Here is a 19687-nt window from a genome sequence, read left to right as displayed (position 1 = left end):
CAATTTCGTTCTGATACCTTTGTCTAACTTGTGGAATTTGCCTGATTCACAGCAGCCGGACATACATCAACATTTTCTGTGACTTACACACCCCAGCTACAAGGTCTCTTCCATGGTCAGTCACCACCAACTCACATCTTACTACATTAAAATGGCTTTTTACACTCTGAAGTCCATTTCAGTACATCTGCTTGCCCTGAATGACATTTGCTGCTGTAATGCCCATTCCCCTGATTTGGAGGCATCCTGTGGCTTTTTACACAATCCTTTTTTTTCATTTTAGTCACCCAAAATAACTTGATGTCATCAGGAAACCTAGCCACGTGATTGCTTACAAATTTCAGATTGTTTACACACGAGTTCAAAGCACAGGACCCAAAACAGATTCTTGGGGCCCTGATGTTTGCATCCCTCCATTATAAACTGACCATCTCTTTGTTCTCCGTTGTGTAACTAATTACTAATCTGTGTGAGGCCCTCTCCTTTTATCCCATAACTGCTAAGTTTACTTGATGGGGGTCTTTGGAAGTCCAAGTAAGCAATGTCAACAGGATCGCCCCCTCTAACCCTAAAAGGTCAATGACATATGAGTTATTATTATTATTACTACATTTAGTAATAAATATTATTATTATATTTCTATGCTCCCCATAGCCGAAACTCTCTGGATGGTTCACAACATTTAAATCGCTCATCCGGATTTCAACCAGACCTACACCCTGCTTAACGTCCAAGATCAGGCACTTCAGGCTATACAGAACTCAGCAGAAGCCATCTTATTTTTCTGCAGGAGTTGTTCTTCTATATGCTTATAACTTTAGCATGAATAGCAGTTCCCACCTGTTTAGCCAAGCCTGTAATTTCCTGGATACTTTAAAAAAACTTTTTAAAAAAGTATCCCTGGATACTTTAAAAAAACTCATGTTACATTGCCCATTCTCCAGTCCTCTGATAAGGAGTCTGATCTTAGGGATATTTTACATATTTTTGTTCGAAGATCAGCAATTTCACATTTGAGTTATTCAAAAACTGTAGGATGAATACCATCCAGGGATAATGATTTGTTGATTTGATTAACCATTTAAAAGCTAACAAGATGCCAGTGGTAGAGTAGAATGCTGGTCTGGGATCTAGAAGATCTGGGTTCTAGGTGACTTTGGACCCATGACTGATTCTCAGGCTAACCTACCTTTACAGAATTGTTATGAAGATAAGAGTGAAAGGAAGAGGAGGAGGATTGTGTAAACTGCCTTGAGTACCTTGAAGGAAAAACAGTGGGATATACATTAATTAATTAAACTTCATCTTTTGTCACCAACATTTGATTCTTTTCAGGCCTCTACCCGAAAACATCTCACTACCTACCACTACACTGCTGTTGCTCACTTTGGGGGAGAGGCAGTTCAGCACATTGGTTCTTCATGTTCTATTCACCAATGAGAAACCAGCAATCCCTCAAGCTTGTAAGAATTCATTAGGCACTGCTCATAAGGAGAGACTGGGCATGTTCAGCCTTGAGAAGAGAAGACTGAGGGGGACATGATATCACTCTATAAGAGCCTCAAGAGCTGTCACAAAGAGGAGGGTCAAGATCTCTCCTTGCTGGTGCCAGAGGGAAGGACACGGAATAATCAGTTCAAGTTGCAGCAACCCAGATTCAGGCTGGACAGCAGGAAAAGCTTCCTCACTGTTACAGCAATACGACAGTGGAACCAGCTGCCTGGAGAGGTGGTGGGCTCTCCACACTAGACATTCCAAAAGAAACTGTTGCTTAAGGAAACTATGATAACATGGGCACAAAATTTTGGATATAATATTGAATTAGAAAAGTGGCAAAAGCTATGGGAGAGAAATATTAAGGTAACTTTAGCAACTTCATATAAAGAAAATTTATATAAAATGTTTTATAGATGGTATTTGTCGCCAAGTTGATTAGCTAAGATGTTTCCAAATATATCAAATGGATGTTGGAAATGTAAACATAATGTGGGCACTTTTTATCATACATGGTGGACCTGTGAATATGTGAAAAAGTATTGCCCCAGTGTGGTGTAGCAGTTAAGAGTGTGGGACTGGGACTCAGACGACCTGAGTTCTAATCCCCACTCAGCCATGGAGCCAACTGGGTGACTTTGGGTCAGTCACACTCTCAGCCCAACCTACCTCACAGGGTTGTTGTGGGGATAAGATAGAGGAGGAGATGTAAGCTGCCTTGAGCCCTTTGTAGGAAAAAGGCAGGATATAAATCGAAAATAAAATAAATAAAATACATAAATGGCTTGAGGAAATGCTACAAAAACCCTTAGCTTTTAAATCTGAAATTTTCTTGTTAAGCATTATACCGGAAGATATTAGCAAACAAGAAATGTATTTGATGTTACATTTAATCACAGCAGCGAGAATTGCGCTTGCTCAATACTGGAAGAGTGAGGAATTACCCACTGAGGAACTGATTTTAAAAAAGATTCTAGACTGTGCAGAAATGGACAGATTGACTCTATCACTGAAGGAGAAAGAAGATACTGACTTCTATCAAACTTGGGACCTTTTTTATGACTGGCTGGAGAAATGGGACTTGGCTTAGATTTAAAGATGTTTTTAAATTTTTAAAAATCGATTTGAATATGATTATAGAATGTTAAAAAGATATGTTGTAGGGGCCTGACCCAGTACATCCGATGTATTTGATGATTGATGTTTTTAGTCTAAAATCTTAATAAAAATCTTTATAAAAAAGAAACTGGACAATCATCTGAGTGGGATGGTGTAACGTGGTGTCCTGCAACAGCAAGGGGTTGGACGCAATGGCCTTCATGGCCCCTTCCAACTCTACCATTCTATGATTCTATGATAAGGACTAGAATCTTTAAATTTCTGACTTACATGAATGCAAACTTCTCAGGAGCCCGGATTCTACAATCAAGCTTGGGAGGAACCACAGCACCCACACCGCTCTGGTTAGGGGCAGCCAAAGATCAGGGTTAAAAAGCAAAGTTCTCAAGGTGACCCAGCGTTATGTGCCAAGAAAAGCTAAACTCTGTGACGCTGGCGGACTGACGCTTCTGTGGGATGCCAACATCGCAAAGCAGACTCCAGCGCAGATTGGCTTCCTGCAAGCTGCTGCACAGCATTTTTGGCTGCAGACTGCAGCAGCATACCTGCCCTAGAGTGCATTGGAAGGCTTCTTGGAATCTGCTTCCTCTTCTCTGCCTCCTCCCTCCATTGCAAGTGCCTTAAGCGTCACTTAAGATGTTTCACAGAACCGAGCCCTGCGTCTATGGAATCTACCTGAATAAGATCCAGCAAGCAGCTCCAGCGAAGCCCTGGCTCCCATCCCCAGCCACCTGAGCCACAAGAATCATAATAAACCATCACTGCTCCAGCCCAGCATCAGCAATAGCAGGAAACATGGATGAGACAAACAGGGAAACATGACCTGCTCTCCTTCCAATGGCAAGCAGACCTCATTTATCCAGACTAAGGGGAGAAAGCACGGCCCTATTCTATTTTTGGCCCAGGCAACACAGTCCTGCAAGAGTCAGCATGAGCTATGAGGACATCCCTCTGCAGAGGTACAAACTGGGTTCAGAATCTTGCAGCCTAGAAGCTCTCCAGGTCTGTCTGCCTGTCATTAGAACAGCATATTCAAACCTGAGTAGGATACGTGAGACTTGGATGAAAGCCCTCCTTTTAAATGGTCTTTGCTAATCCTTGGGCAGAACTGGTAGTTGGTGTGGAGGAAGCAGAGGTGGGGTCTCTGAAGCCAGCCAATGCAACTGCTCTCCTGCAAGGCCCTCTAGCTTGTTGTACATGATATACAGCTCATTAACTGGTAGGTTAAATGACTGGCCAAGGAGCATTACTACCAACCCATGCCATCAGCATCAAAGCCAAGTCATCTCACAAGCTTCAGAACTGCCAGTTTGCATGACTCAAAATAGAACTGACTTTCACAATTAGAAGGCAGGAGGCAGACATGCCGACTCTAGGCTCGTCCACCAAACGAACAAACAGACAAACAAACAAACAAGGCATCTTGTGAGCTTGGGAGGTGCTAGGCAAGAAGATCTGGGACTCAGGCTTGTTGAATAAAAAAAGCACAAATTTGCACTAGCTGATGTACATGTGCTCTAAGTCAGTCTGTATGCGATTCTGGCCTGAGAAGCAGAAGGTATTTGATGTCAAAAAAAATCAGACAGAAAGATTCAGGAGGGACAGCAAGAGGTGAAGCATATTTGCTAGCCAGCTAATCCAAGAGAACCGGGTGCAACAGAGTTTATTGGAACTTCTGGGCCTTTATTTCAGCAAGTGCCCCAGGATGGCAGGGTGGTGGGCCACATGGCCTCCCGGGGCTCCAAATGAAATATGTGCAGCTTGAGCCCCAGAGGGCTGCTTCTGCTTGTGACAACGAGGACCTTTTGCTTTGAGGGGGAGACTTTCATGGAGTTAAATAAGCCCTTCAACTATTTATCCTCATCGCCACCCCTTTCCACATAATCAGGGATTTCAAGAACAAAGGCGATCCTATATTATTATTTATAATCAAGGGCCAACACTATATACGGAACTTTATGACATATGATACACTACATGAGGTGGTAAGAAACTTGCAATCTAAATTTATATTGTGGGGGAGAAAACAGTAGGGGACTTGAGAAAAATGGGACTGAGGAAGGATGGTACGAGAGCAAAGACAGTTACTAAGGGCTAACCCAGCTGTCAGTGTGACTGGATTGTCTATTGTCGTTTGCTTTCCCTGCAAACTGATGGATGGTCACACTTCTTCCTCTGCTCTCCCCCTTCCCCAGCCACTGATTGTGCATGGCATCCTGGCTTCTCTAGCATTCCAAATTCCAAAAAGTTGAAAAGCATCACCTAAGACGTGGTTACCAGCAGTAAAAACTTAAACCTAAAATATGGTGGTATTCTCCAGCAGTGGAGAACTTGAGGTCCCTTTCGCCTTCAGCCCCTGCTACCACAGGGATTCAGCTCCTAAATACTTCTCCGAAATTGAATTTGGCCTCTGGAAGAAAGGGACTACTCAGGGCCCTGAGCAAGACAGACTTTCTAACCGTGGTCTTGAACACACTTTCTCTGCCTGAAAACAAAGGTCCTGCACAGCTGTTCCGACCAGTTCTGCCACATCACAGAGCATGTGTCTGTCTTCACCTTAAGGAAGCTAAAGTCCTTTGGGCAGCCCAGGGCTGTTGTGATAGAAGAGGGAAAGATGCACACATATTTATTGCTAGAGTTCCCAACTGGGGGTGTTTAATAAAGGCACAATCTGTGTAGCCAGAAAAAGTCCTAGAAATCCCTGCCTGCCCCAGGCCCTTTTGCCCAATCCCTCTACTGGACTTCTCCACCTTATGTTCTTACATCCCTAATCTAATACTTGTAGTGAAATGATTTTAAAAATGCCTTTGCAGGAACAATACAAAAAAGCTAAAATGTGATCAGTGCATGCATTGCTAAATGGTGCCGAAAGTCCCTTGATGTTGATTATACAAATTGCTGTTGCACAATCAAAATGCATTGGCTGATAGGAGGAGAATGCATAACAAAGGAAGGATTTGTTTGTATCTCTGAGTAGTTTTTCCCCTTCACTTTACCTGCATTGTCTGTTTACCATGGAATTGTGAAGCAGTCTCCAGATGCTTTCCAACTAAACTACCACACCCAGGCTGTTAAATCTGATGGCCAGAGTCCAATACAGAATAAGTATGTTTATTCTGTGCTGCAGAGTGGGAAATATAAGTGAAATATCAAGAGCTGAGGCCAGCAAAGGCTCAGAAGCTGTTCCGAGTTCCCTCTTTTGGTACCTCTTGGCCGGCCTCATACTTTGCTACAACACATGTTGAAAATGATGGCTGCTCCTTCCCTCAAAGAAAAGAAAAAAGAAAAGAAAAGAAAAGAAAAGAAAAGAAAAGAAAAGAAAAGAAAAGAAAAGGTTGCCGAAGATCGCAGAGTGGTAAAAGTCATTGAAACAGATGCAAACCTGAAGTTACAGCTTGCCTAGCATTAAGCTATACTGGCTGTAGGCGACGGGAGCTGCAGACTAAAGCATCTGGAGGGACACGTGTGGGGACAGCTCTGCTCCTACCTGGGTGGACAGAAAGCTGGTCTCCCAGTCACAGTGTAACAGACTTCAGCTCTCAGCATTCCCGATCCCTGACTATGCTTGCAGGGGCTTCTGGGAGTTATCCTCCCAAAATGTGGAGATCTGCCTTTGGCCCATCCCTGTTCTACTGTAATTAAGCCCAGTTGTGTGTAACTAAGTAATTGTCTATTCTTCCCCTGCTTCCTTATGCCCCCATGACTCCCCCCTTCTCATTTTTGCCCCCCTCCCTGGAGAACAAATGTCCTTTTACAGGAGGGTTTTTTATCTGGGGTTTTCCCCTCTGCTTTTCTGTATGTTCCATTACACAACGTGAGGTGGCTTCATGGTACAGAGTGAAATTTAAACTTCACACAAGGCTTCCAAAGTGAATAACAGCATCCTCCAGGAATGTACTGCATTATCCCCACTCTTAAAAAGCTGTGAAAATGGCTGGAAAACATAGGAACTATAAGAAATTTGGGAACACAGGTTCAGAATCGGGAATCCTGAAGCTGAAGTCTGAAACACCTGGATATCTACTTCCTGTCCACCCCAGCAGTGGGGCAGCCTTCCATTCCCATCACCACTGATGGAGGGAGGAGGGATAATATATGTATTATCATATACCATATTTTTCTGTGTATAAGATGATACTGTTTCTTAAAAACACTCACCTAAAAATGGAGGGGCGTCTTATAGACGGGGGAGGGGGGCAAGAGGAGAACCACGTGCGCGTGTGGGGCAGTGAGGGGGGCGAGGCGGCACCCTGGCCCCGATTCCTACCCAGTTTTCCTTCCCTCTGATCTGTTAAGGGTGCTGGAGAAGCAAGGAGGAAAAGACTTTACATCTCTGCTTAGTAACAGCTGGAAGAGCTCTTAGAGGGAGAGAAACCCCACAGCAGGGCAACGGCCTGCCCACACACACCACACATCTTGTGAAGAGCCAGATGAGCCGCAGGTAATATAGCTGTGTCAGACAATCACACTTTTAAAGATATCTTGCACAAATGACACCCACTCTGCCTTGATCTTGCATGAGTGGAGGTCAGGCTGTGACACAGAAGATTATCCTCGGGGGCCTTTTCCAACCTGGTGCCTCCAGATGGGTGGGACTATTTCTCAGAACCTCTGGTTAGCTCTATGGTCAAGCACACCTGGGACACCAGGTTAGGAAAGGCTGTGATGCAGCACGCAGAACAAATACTTCGTCAACTTACTGGAGCAGCGGGGTCTCACGCAGCATGCATCTTCCAAATTGCAGTGAAGAGAAGATTCAGAGGGTGGAATGCAGCAATTGGAGAAGGGCTTTCAAGTGGTCCTGCGACACGCAAAAGACAAATTACTCAACACTGTTACATAAATGCGAAGGAACATCGTTTCCACATTTCTACAGCATCCAGCTTTTCTGGGGTGTGGAATTTCTGTTGCTTTGGTGTCGAATTTGCATTTTTAATGCAGACCAAATGCAGCCTCTGTTAAGGAACATGTTAATACTGGTGCAAAGTAGTGAAGTGAAGGAGCAGGAGGTTTTGCATGCGCTGGAAGGAAGTGTCGTTCTGTGGCGTTGAGCGTGTGAAGGCAATGCACTTGCTGGCAGCTAGAGAAATGCTTTGCACCAGCAAAGTACCTTTCTCGGCCATATTGTTCTTTTAAGGCGGGGTGAGCTTCCTATGGTCCTCAAAAAGTTTTAGCCCCCTGTTGTCCTGAGCCCTCACTGTTGCCTGTGCTGGCTAGAGCCGATGAAGTTGCAGGCCAAAATACCCGGAGGGCCATGAGTTGCCCACCTGTGCTTGAAGGAAAATTAAATGGGCATGGATAAGAGAGGCAGGCTGGGACTTTTAAGGCCATGACCAGCAGGAAGGGGGAGAGGTTTGGTTTCTTTATACCACCTGCCCCAAGGGCCAGTTTCTGCACAGCTCCCCTCCAGGGCCAGCATTAGGACCAGGAGCCACTGCAAGGTAAGAAGTGTGACTCTGAGGTGCCCCCTGGCTCCAAAGCCAGGCATGCTTTCTTGGAGCCCAACCCACACCCTCCCATCGTATGTAAGGTGAGCAGCTGGGGATCTGAAGAGCCTTGCAGTGCAAACGCTTCCACACCCTGCAGGGAAATCCCTTCATAGAAAGGCCATGCAGGAGCGGGGGTGGAGGAGAGCGACGTGCCTGAGCAGGAAAAGAAAGGAAGAGGAAAGGAAGGGAGAGCCCACCAGTGCGGAATCCAGTCAGATGAGACACAATTGCCACGGGACCAAGGACCAGGACTAGTAGTTTCATGGAGCACAGCACCTCAGTGCCCAGCTGCCAGGTGCACCCCGAAAGGAAAGGATGGTATCCTTGCAGGGCCTTCAACCATAACTTGTCTACTCAAGATGAGTTCGAGCCGTCTAACTCCTAGGTGTAGGAATGCAGTCCTGCTCCCGCCATAGGATTAATATGCCAACTCGCATTCACCAGTGTGGCCAATGGTCAGGAGTGCTGGGAATTGTAGTCCAAAACATAAGGAGGGCACTGGACTGGAGGAGACTAAACGAGTGGAATGGGGTCACAAAACCTCTACTGCCAAAGAGGACAATGTGGTGTAGTGGTTAAGAGCTGAAGAGCTGGGACTCAGGAGATCTGGGTTCTAGACCCTGCTTGGCTGTAGTGCCAGTTGGGTGAATTTGTGCCAGTCACAGACTCCCAAGCCCAACCTACCTCACAGGGTTGTTGTTGTGGGGATAAGATGGAGAGCAGCAGGAGGAGAATGATACAAGCTGCTTTGGGTTAACAAAAGAAAAAAGGTGGGATTCGACTCAAACAAAAAAACAGCACTCTAAAGAAAACAGCGATGGGTAGGCTCCGAGTATCAGCTCCTACACGTGGCCGTGAGGGGGGGGGGCATCCACTCTCCCTCCCCCTTCGCTGCCACATGCTCCACTTTGATGCCGTGCCATTATTTTTGCAAGACAAGGCAAAAGCATACAGTTGGCAAGAGGAGGAGGGACGGATGTTTCCGTCAAATGATCTTTCTTCCTCCTGTTTTTCTCTTGATGCCAGCGGGGCGAGGCAAGGGGAAATGATATGAGTGGCAGCAGTTGAAACGCTAAGGATTCTTTTGGCTGCTGGCGCTAAGCGACGGTTACCGCCGAAAGACGCTATCACAACGCCACTGACTGCCTTGATATCTGCCGTGCCTTCTGTCCTCCTCGCTCCCGAGCAGCGCCTCTGATCCTGACTTTCTCGGTGCCAGCAAGCCTATTGCCAGTGCCCAGCCGTCAGGGGCTGTTACTCTGCAGTTTGTTTTACTGAGGGTGTAAACAAGATGGGCACAACTCCTCAGAGGAATTCTGTCCTGTTTGCTTTCTTGCTCAAGAGACAACCTTGCAAGACAGACCACAAATTGGCCTTTCCCAACGTGGCGCCCTCTGGGAGCCTGCGTCAGACATGCTCCCACTGTTCCCAGCCAAGAATTGCGTGCCAGGGAAGGGCAGTGCCACCGTTCTGTTCTGCAGACATCATCAGACACTCACCCTTTGTGCTGAAGCAAGATCTGGCAAAGGTGTCCTTCCTATTGCGCTTTCAAACGGCCTTGTTTTCCACCAACTCGTTCATGCACACGCTACATCCAGAGTGACGGCTGATACCCTCCCAAGCCCCTGCTCCTGGCAGTTCATAGACAGCTGTCTCCTAACAGACCACATCATCTCTTCCTCTGTGATTGACTACTTAGACCGTCAGCAGCTCTGCAGGGACTCTGGGAAAGAGTTCCCCTTGTTGCTTGCTAGCTGCTTTTTTCTTTTTTGTTTAAGTGGGGATGCCAGGAATTGAACTGGGAACCTTCTGTATCTAAGACCAATGCTCTGTGAGTAAGCTACAGTTCCCTTAGAGATGAGGAGGGATTTATACCCGGACCTTTGCTCGGCCAGTCTTATGAATCACTGCTGTTCCCAGGGATACGGTCTCTGCGGCCCTCGCAAAGCGCTCTTTGCCATTCAAGGGGGAGGAGGTCAGAACTGGAATTGCAACTCTCGCTCAGGAAGAGCTCATAGCTGTTTAGTTTCTTCCAAATGAAGCCAACCGTCTTCTGCCAATCAGGGTGGCCTTGCCTTAGAAAGGCCTTCTCCAACCTGGTGCCCTCCAGGGAACTAAAGTTCCTATCATGCAGAACAATCAGGCTATGCTGGCCTGATGCAAGTTGCCATTCAAACATCTGGAGGGCACCAGGCTGGGGAAGATACATATGAGGATGCTTTTGGCATAAGACAGTATTTGCTAAAATTATTAGTTATTTACTTATTAAAAGCTTTTATAGACTGTCCCATTACTAACGTCTTGGGATGGTTTACAACAAGCACAGATAAAAATGGCACAGCATCCAGCAATTCACAATAACATCACAATTAAAGCCAAACAAACATTAAAATATCGGGAGAATAAAAAGGGGGTTGCCTGGCGCCAAAAAGAAAGAAGTGTTGGTGCCAGGCGGATCTCTCTGGGGAGCGTATTCCACAATTGGGGTGCCACCGCAGAAAAGGTCCTCCTCCAGGTACTCACCTAATCTCCTACAGGGAGGGCTTCCAAAGAAGGACCGCCACCTCAAATCTCAAGGGGGGGGGGAGGGCATATAGGGAAGAAGGGGCTCCTTCAGCTATCCAGGACCCAAGCCATATTACAATACTAAGAGATTAAAAACTGCTTTCAAGGAAGTCACCGGTGTGTGGGTGTGCCAACAGAGCAGAAGACCTCTGTTCCTTCCATTTCTGCCTTCCTTCCCAGACATATCTCAGCCACAGGCTCCCTGGTCAAGATAGTGGGCCAGTGTGCACCATCACCACAGCCTGCTGTGGCTTATTTAAACCACAATGGGTAGTGGCATGTGTGGAGAGCCAGCCTGACTATTCAGCCTCTGGTGACGGGGGGGGGGGGTGCCCTAGTTTATCATTCTAACCCAAACAGCAAGGGTTGTTTCAGCCCTACGGTAAATCACAGGTTATCTGAGGCTTGTTAGGTCCTTGCATAGCCCATGGTTTCCGGATACAGATGGCAGAAGCTGCAGCCATGAAATGAATATTTTTAAAAAATCTCCTAGCATGCACTGGCCTGCTTGACAGCCTAGAGAGAATCCAGAATGGGCTTCCAAGCGACTGAAATGCTTCTCCCCAGTCAGTATGAGCTTCAGCCAAAAATATTTGGCCCCATCCCTGTTGCCTTCAGCCCCACCCACTCCTGAGATGCAGCCCGGGAGAGCTTCTCCCAAACGAAACCTGGCCCTCGGGTTGAAAGCTGGTCGACAGCCCTGCTCTTGGGAGCCTGGGCTGGCTGCGGGAGAGAGAGCGAGTGGCACCTGCGAAGGGGAGGGCAGGGGAGCAGCTCTGGCAGCCCCAGGATTCTCCAGGTAAGGAGGCAAAGCGTCCAACTCTGTTCCGCCTGGAGGAATTGGCATGTGAGCCTCTTGCAGCGAGCACACCAAGGGGGTCAGGTTAGGGCAAGAGGCCCGTCAACTTTACCATGGCGGAAGCCCTGGAAGGCCAAAGTGCATCTGAGCTGATGAAGGGCCCTGTGCCCCCACGCACCTGTGCCGCACTGCACTGCGCAAGACTCTCCTAGCTGAGCTCCCGGCGGGCGGCGTGTCTACAGGCCTGATCACACTTCCAGCTTCGCAAACCCAGAGCAGCCGGTCAGCACTTCTTCCGTTCTTGTGGGTGGGTCTCAGACAGATGGGGGCCGAGTCCGCATGATCACCGGGGAGAAGAGTGGCAGTTTCCACCTCTGAGCATGCCAGTCGCGTGCTGTGTGATTTGCCTGCATTGCCCTCCCCGTGCAGGGGCCACGGTGTCACCTGAACCGGCGTGACGCCTGCAGAAGTGGCTTTCATCCACCTCAGGATCCACGGCTTGCTGCACAGTTTTGGGGCTGCTGGGAAGCCCCTCTGCGGCAGACTCCGAGGACACGGCAACCGTGCCCCACCAGGGCCATTTTGCACGCTGCACAGCACACAAGTGGGACCCACGGCGCAGAGGACAGAGGCCAGGGTGCACACCCAGCCACAGAGACGTGCTCCGCTGTACTCAAGGGCAAGCCCAGCCACGGCCCCCTCCCCCGACTTGCACATCCAATTCTCTATACATTGGACCTCACCACATTCCCAAGGAAAGAAAGCCAGGAAGGGGAGGAAAAATGTGGTCTCTTTGCTCCTCGGCCCTAGGAAGAATTTTGCAATGTAGCCTGCATGCCTGTAAGCACTTGGCCAGCCATGCCAAATCCATTCTCACCCACACGCCACGTTCCCCTCTCAAATTATTTCTGAGAATCAAGCCATGTTTCCGCTCAAAGAAAACCCGTGTGATGGCAGGGTGGGGGGGACGCCGGTCAGTAAACCTCCCCGTCGTTCTGTTCACCCCGATCCGTGGCTGTCCCTGCAAAGTGGCTGGCATAGAACTTTTGGGGGAGTCTGGAATTCATTACTTGCTAAGGCCAACTCGGCGTTGTTCCCTGCAGCTTCCTCTGTAAACATTTCCATTCCCCACCCCAGTCCCCCCCCACCAGCCCTAAATTGCGCTGGTGTTGTTTATCCTCGGGCAATATGAGCAAATGCCCATCTTGGCTTCATCTGAGATGTTCCTATTCAAAGATCCTGGACAGAAGAATGTTGGGTGGGTGGGTGGGATGGGAGGAGGAACTGGGAGGGCTGAGAAACCAAAACAAGCATTGAGAACACCCATGTGCCTGATCTCCCAAAGTATTCAAAGCCAAATGCCTTCTCAGAGAAGTGAGGAGTCCCGGGATAGAACACTGACCCAGGTTCAGTTTCTGTTGGAAGGGGACTTAAAGGCATTGCTAGTATTTGGCATTTACTTACAAAAATACCAGTTGGCCATAGAGGGGGCACAGCTTAAATGGTTCATCGGACAGCAAAATCCACTGCTCCCACATTAAGGGCTTTTTGCGTGAGACATTTATTGTGCGGTCAGTTGCATTTTTACTTTTGGCTTTGTCTCTGCATCGAAGTTCAAACTCTGCACAAAGAACTCGTTCTTTCCTGCTTTTCTGCCACACCGCCTCTAGGAGGAGCTGTGTTACAGCAGAACAGCATGCATGCACCAGGAGATAGCGCCCCATTTCCCCTGTTTTAATGTAATAGCTCATTTGTCCCATTCTTCAAAAAAAAAATCCCTCCTGTGATTGAACGGTGGGTTGTTGTTGAAATGTGGGTTTTGTGTTGTCTGAGCCCAGTTGTACCAACAAGCCATGGATTGTTAACCACAAAGAACACATGAAGAGAAGCCATGGGTTGTTGTTGTGAAATATGGGTTGTTCATGGCTTCTCTTATGGTTTGCTCATCTTGGCTGGGTCCAGATAACATGATGATCCATAATTCCAGAACAACCAATGCTCATCAATACTCAGGCCGTAAGTGTGGGTTGCGGGTTGTCTGAATCCTGTTGCTGATGTTAAGGAGAATTAGTTGAGACTCGTTACACTGACTAGCCGGCATATTGAGTGAGAAGCCAGCTATGAAGATTAATATTTACCCTGCTGCATGAAGTTCTCTTTACAAGTTCAAAGTCATCCTGGGGCTGCTTCTTCAAAAAGAAAGCAGTGCACATCATGGACGCCTTCCCAAATTCGCCTAATAATGCGCAGGGCTGATTACTACCTCCTCATCTCCCTGGGAGCTCCACACACCCTCGCAGTTCCATCACCAGCTTGTGGTGTTTCCAAGCATTTGAACTGATGGAGGGAGTGCAGGAGCTCTGAGTTGTTCCTCAACAGCGTAGCCTCTGTGGAAGGAAGAGGCAGCAGTTGAATCTGGCTGAGAACCTCACGCGGTGCACAGAGAAAGGAAGAGAACTGGAGCCATCCATCAGGTTGCAGCAGAGGGAGACGGGAAGCTGGGCCACTCCACTGGCTGAAAGACCAGCTCCATCAGATCCTTCTCCTCCTCCCTGAACTGTTTCCATTTCGGCAAATCATTATCAAAATGATCAAACTTTAAGCCTTGGTGCCTGCACTGGCTGCTTTCCTCTTCCTTCCCCTTCTGGTTTTCCTTTTGCATTCTGCCTTTTGCATTGTGAGCGTCCTGAAGACCCTCCCTGCAGATACCAGGGAGAGCGGATGCTCAGCATGCGTCAGGCATATCTGGTACGGTGCCCCGTCCTACACAAGTTACAATGCTCCTGTATGACTAAGGCTACTATGGAGTTTAATTCAAGGACGGACAGCAGGAAGGATTAGTAGCATTTCTCCTAGGATATTAATAATAGACTTATATTAATGCTGGACATGGCCCAATTTTGTTAGGCCTGGCAACCTTCCACGCTCTCTGGCATCGCTCCCTCTGAGCCAGCACTGGCCTGAGATGTTTTCCTATCAGAAGCAAGAAGTGAAACAACAGCTTTCCCTACTTTAAAGATCATTGCTCCTTAGAGCCTTACAGAGTTGGCCTCCCGGTACCCATTCTTTGGTAGAAACACTGAGAGAGGGCCAGCCAAAAGAGGGATATGGGGCAGAGGGACGCACTACGAAGAAGACTTTAGCAGCAATGCTTGAACAAAATCCAGGAATCGTGCCGACAGGCATAAAGCGAATGAGAACCCGAAAGGAACCGTGAACATTGCTCTGGCTGCAGATTGCCCCGTGACCCACTGAGCAAACACAAACCCCTTTGCTTTGCAAAACGGACAAACTGGGGAGAATTCCTGAGAAGAGCTATGCAGATACAAAAGAAAGCCAGAAGGCCTACCATAAAAAGGAAAAGTTGGAGGCAACCATGATAAAAATAGTCCTGGAGGGGGAAACCCCCAGTGGGAACATGCTGACAGATTTCAAATGGCTGTCAGCAAGAAAAAAGCAAAAAAATATTAGTCATCATAAGCACCAACGACACAGAAACAAACAATGACGTTTTTAAGCAACAGGACAAGGGAATTTAGGATATGTCTGAGTAAGATGTGCGGCTCTAATGAAAACGCTAGTAGGGTGCAAGCTCACATTCCTTGGAGATTTTCCCACAAAGGACGAATGTGCTTTAAGAGCAACAACACCTTGCTGGGCCTCCAGGGGACCTCCATGGGCTCCGTCAATTCAGCAGGGCTGCCTCTGCCCGTCCCATTGCTGCCGTGCAGGCAACACCCTTCCTCTTACTGGCCATAAGTGCCCCAGTTCCAGTCAGCACTTTGACAGCCGTCCCAGCCAGTATTTTCACAGGCACTGACCACTGTAGCCCATGAGATAATAGCCCAATTGCAACTGGAATTTTGACAGGCTTTTGTCTCCCCTGCTCCCCCAGCTAGTCATTCTTCCCCCTCTCGGTGGGGTAGGTTTCTAAACACCTCCTTGTTTGCAGCTCTGCACCCCGTCATATAGGAACCTCGAGGCCCACCCAAACACTTCAGAAAGGAGGTTCCAGCACTGCACCTGCCTTTCGCATCATCTCCCTAGATTAGGAAGCGCGCATAATGGACTTGGCACCTGGCGGCAGCGGTCAGGTAGCTGCATTGTACTGTCCACCTGAGCTCCCCACAGGATAGAGTTCATAGAATCATAAACTCCTAGAAGGGTAGAATTGGAAGGGGGCAAGAAGGCCATGGGTCCGTCCCTGCTGTTGCAGGACACCACGTTACACCATCCCACTCAGATGGCCGCCCAGTTTCTTTTTGGATGTCTCCAGTGTGGGAGAGCCCACCAACTCTCCAGGCAGCTGGTTCCACTGTTGTATTGCTTTGACAGTGAGGAAGCTTTTCCTGATGTCCAGCCTGGATCTGGGTTTTTACAGCTTGACTTGATTATTCCGTGCCCTTCCCTCTGGTATCAGTGAGAAGAGATCTTGACCTTCCTCTCTGTGACAGCCTTTGAGGTACTTATAGGGGGAGTTGCTGGGAGAGACAACATCTTGCGCACTCTGACACTCTTACATAGCATGGAGTAGTATTAATGAGGCCGAGGCATAAGGAACAAGTGTCTGTAAAAGAGACGCTGATGGAAGAGAAAGGTGAAAGCAAGAAACAGGGTGCGGAGAAATTGCGAGGTAGGGGAAAGGGGGTGAGGCAGCAACTGGGGTGCCTTGGGAAGACAGCCTGTGTGATGAAAGTGGAGGGAGGGAGAGTGAGCTCTGTAGAGGGGAGAAAGAGGAAAAAGTCAGAGTTATGGGATTCTGTAGTGGTACAGAAGGAAGAAGGGGTGTGCTAGGTAGGCAGAGATAAAAGGGGCTAAGAGAGAATGGATTAAAACAAAGCAAAACAAATTGAAGCAGTAACTGTAGCCAAAAATGCTTTCCCTCTTGAGTTACTAGTAACATAAAAGTAGTTGATCTGGGTTTATACATGCTTTCCATATGATCAGGGCTCATCTCAAGGCATTCGGTACATTCACCCCACTGCATCCATAGAGGCATAATCCCCTAGAACATTCTCCTGCACACTTGCCATCAAAATGTGCAGAAGGTGTGCAAGAGCAAGCTTAGTTGCCTTGTTCTGCACAGATCCATTTCATGGTGAAGGGTCATGTCTGCATCCTGCTGGGTTGACCCCGTGGTACCCAGCATCTGCCACCTGAAGCAGATGAATCACCTTGCCTCCTGGTAGGGCCACTACTATGTACAGTGGTCCATTCCACATCGTCTGCATCCTATGGAAGGAGACGGTTTGAGGACTGCACTATTGATCACTGCAGGGGAGCAAGGCGGGTCATAGCCAGAGGCATGAATGCTGAACCTCCATTCTTCCCCAGAAGGCCACCCTCCTTTCCTGATCTCCTCCTTTCCCTTGCCAGTGATCATTTGGTATTTCCTGGCTCTTGTACTGTTCCCCCTATCCTAGTTCTAAATGTCTGAATTGCCTTTCCTTAATTACTAGCAGAAACAACTTTAAGCTAGAAGATGCCATTATTTTTGGTCTTATTCCTCTTGTCCTTGGCAAGGCTCCTTCTGCTTTCCGTGCTAGAATGCAGCTCCCAAGAGCGTCTCCAAAACTGAACTTGGCCTTCTGGCTGAAAGAAATTCTACAGTGGACCATTTCTCTACAACTGGTCGGTGGTGAGCTACAACTGGGTCACACTCTCCTGAGAAGAGGGTGGCACCAACAGCTCTCCCAGCACCTTTGTCTATATTTTAAGAGACTGACTGAGAGGAAAACACCAAAGCATTGAGGGCCTTCTTAGGCTGTTGCAGAAAACATACACGGAAAGTATCATGCAATAGGTGAAAGACAGAGATTATGCCATATGTTGTACTTAAATGCACGCATGAAAAATTACACATTAAAAAACTGTACACATTAAAAAAAATAAAAGCAAGTAACCGACAGCAGATTTGGATTAAAGGTTAACCCAGATTTGAGTTAAAGGGTTAAAGGAGTTGGAAAAGATAAAAACAACTTAACTAGGTGGTCAGCAGGGTCCCCTGCAGCTCCTCCACCACCATGACATGCTAAAAGCTCTACAAGTCCAACTCCCTGCCCTTATCAGTCAGCACAGGTCCGGTTGGTTCTGAGATGCCCAAATTCTGCTAAGCATATCGTCCTAGTTTTAAAAATACGCTCCCTAGAAATGCTGTTTTCCAATTCGTCCTCCTGCTCCACTCCTGTGCACCACCTTCGGAGTGCTTCTACCTGGAAAGGCAGCTCAACATATTTTCAGAAGAGAACTGGCCAGAGAGCAGGTGCTCGACTCTATTTGCTGCAACCGCTGGGCAGCGCTCCCTTCAGAGCCCCGAGAACAGACAGCAGCCATCCTGCCTATCTGACAGAATTGCTAAAGCTGCGGTGAGTAAGGCTTGGCCCATGTCTTTCAAGGTTCTGCCCCGACCTTTCCTAGATCATGCCTCCCTAGCAGGGCTGCTCTCTCTGGTACTGGAGAAGAGGGCAGCAGGCACACTTACTCAGACTAATTAAGGAGGGTAAAACCCTATTCAAGTTTAGACAGAAAAGAGGCCTACAACTCACAGCATACTCTGACCAGAATTGCTAAATAGTGGGAGAAGGAGGACAAAGACACGTGCCACAGATTAAACAAACATATATATGTAATCCTGTCAGAATGACTTACCTTTGTTTACATGTTTTGTCGGAGAAGCCCAACCCAAGTTCCTAGTGTGATTCTCCCCATCCCTACTTTTCCAGCATTTACTTTTCCTGCCTTGGGCTCCTTATGGGAGCTGCGGACAGCTGGGGACAGCAGGGAATTCTAGTGGCCGTTTTTCCCTCACCTTCATCTTGAGGATGGGGAAAAAGACACTTTCTTAACAACATATGAAAGCTGTTTCTGAACTCTTCTTGGGCTCCTCCCAGCATGTAAGAGCTGCTTTGGAATTTCAAGAAATCTTTACTGTCTCGGGACAGGAAGTTAGTTTACTCCCACTGCCACACAAGGCAGGAGGGGTCCACGACGGCTTGTCCAGTCGTGCCAGAGGCAGTGCCCCTCTAGACCCCCCCCCCCCCCGGCCACTTTCCGCACTGCTCCTGCCCCAGCGCCCATCACTGAGCGGGAAAAAGAATCCAATGCTCAGCTTCCCTGGCTGAGACCAGGAGGCAGCTGCTCTGATTAGGCACCCCCAGGAAAAAAAAGAGCAAAAACTCTGCCGGATCTCTTCCGCCGCGTCTCCCCCGCCCCTTCAGCTGAGCCCCCTGCGCCCTCTCCCCGTTCACAGAAGCCCTCCCTGCAGAGATCGGTACAAGCAGCCCCTACCTTCCAGAGAGCGCCCCGGCGCAGCTCAGCGGGGAGAAAGGGGCCCGGCCGGAGCTTGCCCCGCTGCAGCAGAGTCCTGGTGCCAGGCTAGGCGCCTCCTGACCTTGGCAAAGCTTGAGCAGGCAACGTGGGACTCTCGGGCTGCGGGAGGTGCGCCGAGGCGCAGCTTGACGCCAGGGGAAGGCACCGCTTTTCCTGAAAGAGCGTCTTCGTGCGCGCCCGTGGCTTCGATGTGCTATGTGCGGACTGCAGGGGGAGCAACTCAGACTTGCACAGCGGACAAGCGAGCTGAAAGGGAAAGGAGAAGAGGGAGAGGGACGGAGAAAACAGTGAAGGGAGCACAGTGCAGAAGAACGGGAGGGAGGCTTGCCTTGACCGGCCCCGAAGCTCCGCGGCGCTGGCTGGGCCCGCGCAAACGCGCGTCTTTGCGCGCAGCCTGACGCACGGGCTGCCCACAAGCCCGGGGGGATTCCCGCCGCCTCTTCCTGAATGTGGCAACGCCTGTCAGGAAAATAGCCCGGAATACCGACTGCTTTCAGCAGCTGGAAGCATTTCCGAGAGCAACTTAAAAACGGGGTTTGGTTGAGAGCAGGAGGAGTTCAACGCAGGAGAGGCAGCCTAGAGAGGGACAAAGTGGCGAACGTGCGTTTTGTTCAATGACACCAGCTGCTTGGTTTCAGTCGCACAGGGGTCCCCGTACCCCGAGTTTGTGGCCACATTTGGAATGTTGCAAAAGTGTCGCGGGCACTCTCACACAATGGCTGCCCCGGGGGGACGTGGCCAGTCACAAAATACTAATAGAAAATTAAAATTAAAATTGCCCAGGAACCAAAGCACAAGGCTGACATTGGGTCCAAGCCCGGAAACGCAAAACAGAGTGTGGGAGTAGGGCTTGGTTCCAGTGAACCAAAGCACAGAGCCAAAATACTGAAAT

General features: G+C 48.6%; 1 protein-coding gene across 6 annotated transcripts in view; it reads right to left on the bottom strand.

Moving 5' to 3' along the window:
- SORBS3 (sorbin and SH3 domain containing 3) overlaps positions 1–19167 on the bottom strand; it is a 60694-nt gene extending 41527 nt beyond the window's left edge. For 2 of the 6 annotated variants that reach the window (XM_044437464.1, XM_044437463.1), the window contains exons 1-2: positions 18754–19167; positions 7314–7414 (exon numbers count right to left, since the gene is read on the bottom strand). The gene's annotated coding sequence lies outside the window, so the exon portion shown is untranslated. Of the gene's footprint in view, positions 1–7313; positions 7415–9601; positions 10466–18114; positions 18444–18753 lie in introns of those variants that run through there. The other 4 variants (XM_044437459.1, XM_044437462.1, XM_044437461.1 and 1 more) reach the window with 3 other exon arrangements.
- Between the last annotated feature and the right edge of the window lie 520 nt (positions 19168–19687).

Source organism: Varanus komodoensis, unplaced genomic scaffold (genome assembly GCF_004798865.1).
Source record: "Varanus komodoensis strain SLA01 unplaced genomic scaffold, ASM479886v1 scaffold30, whole genome shotgun sequence".
In the NCBI taxonomy this organism is placed as follows: Eukaryota; Metazoa; Chordata; class Lepidosauria; order Squamata; family Varanidae; genus Varanus; species Varanus komodoensis.
This window is presented reverse-complemented; position numbering and strand designations above follow the sequence as displayed.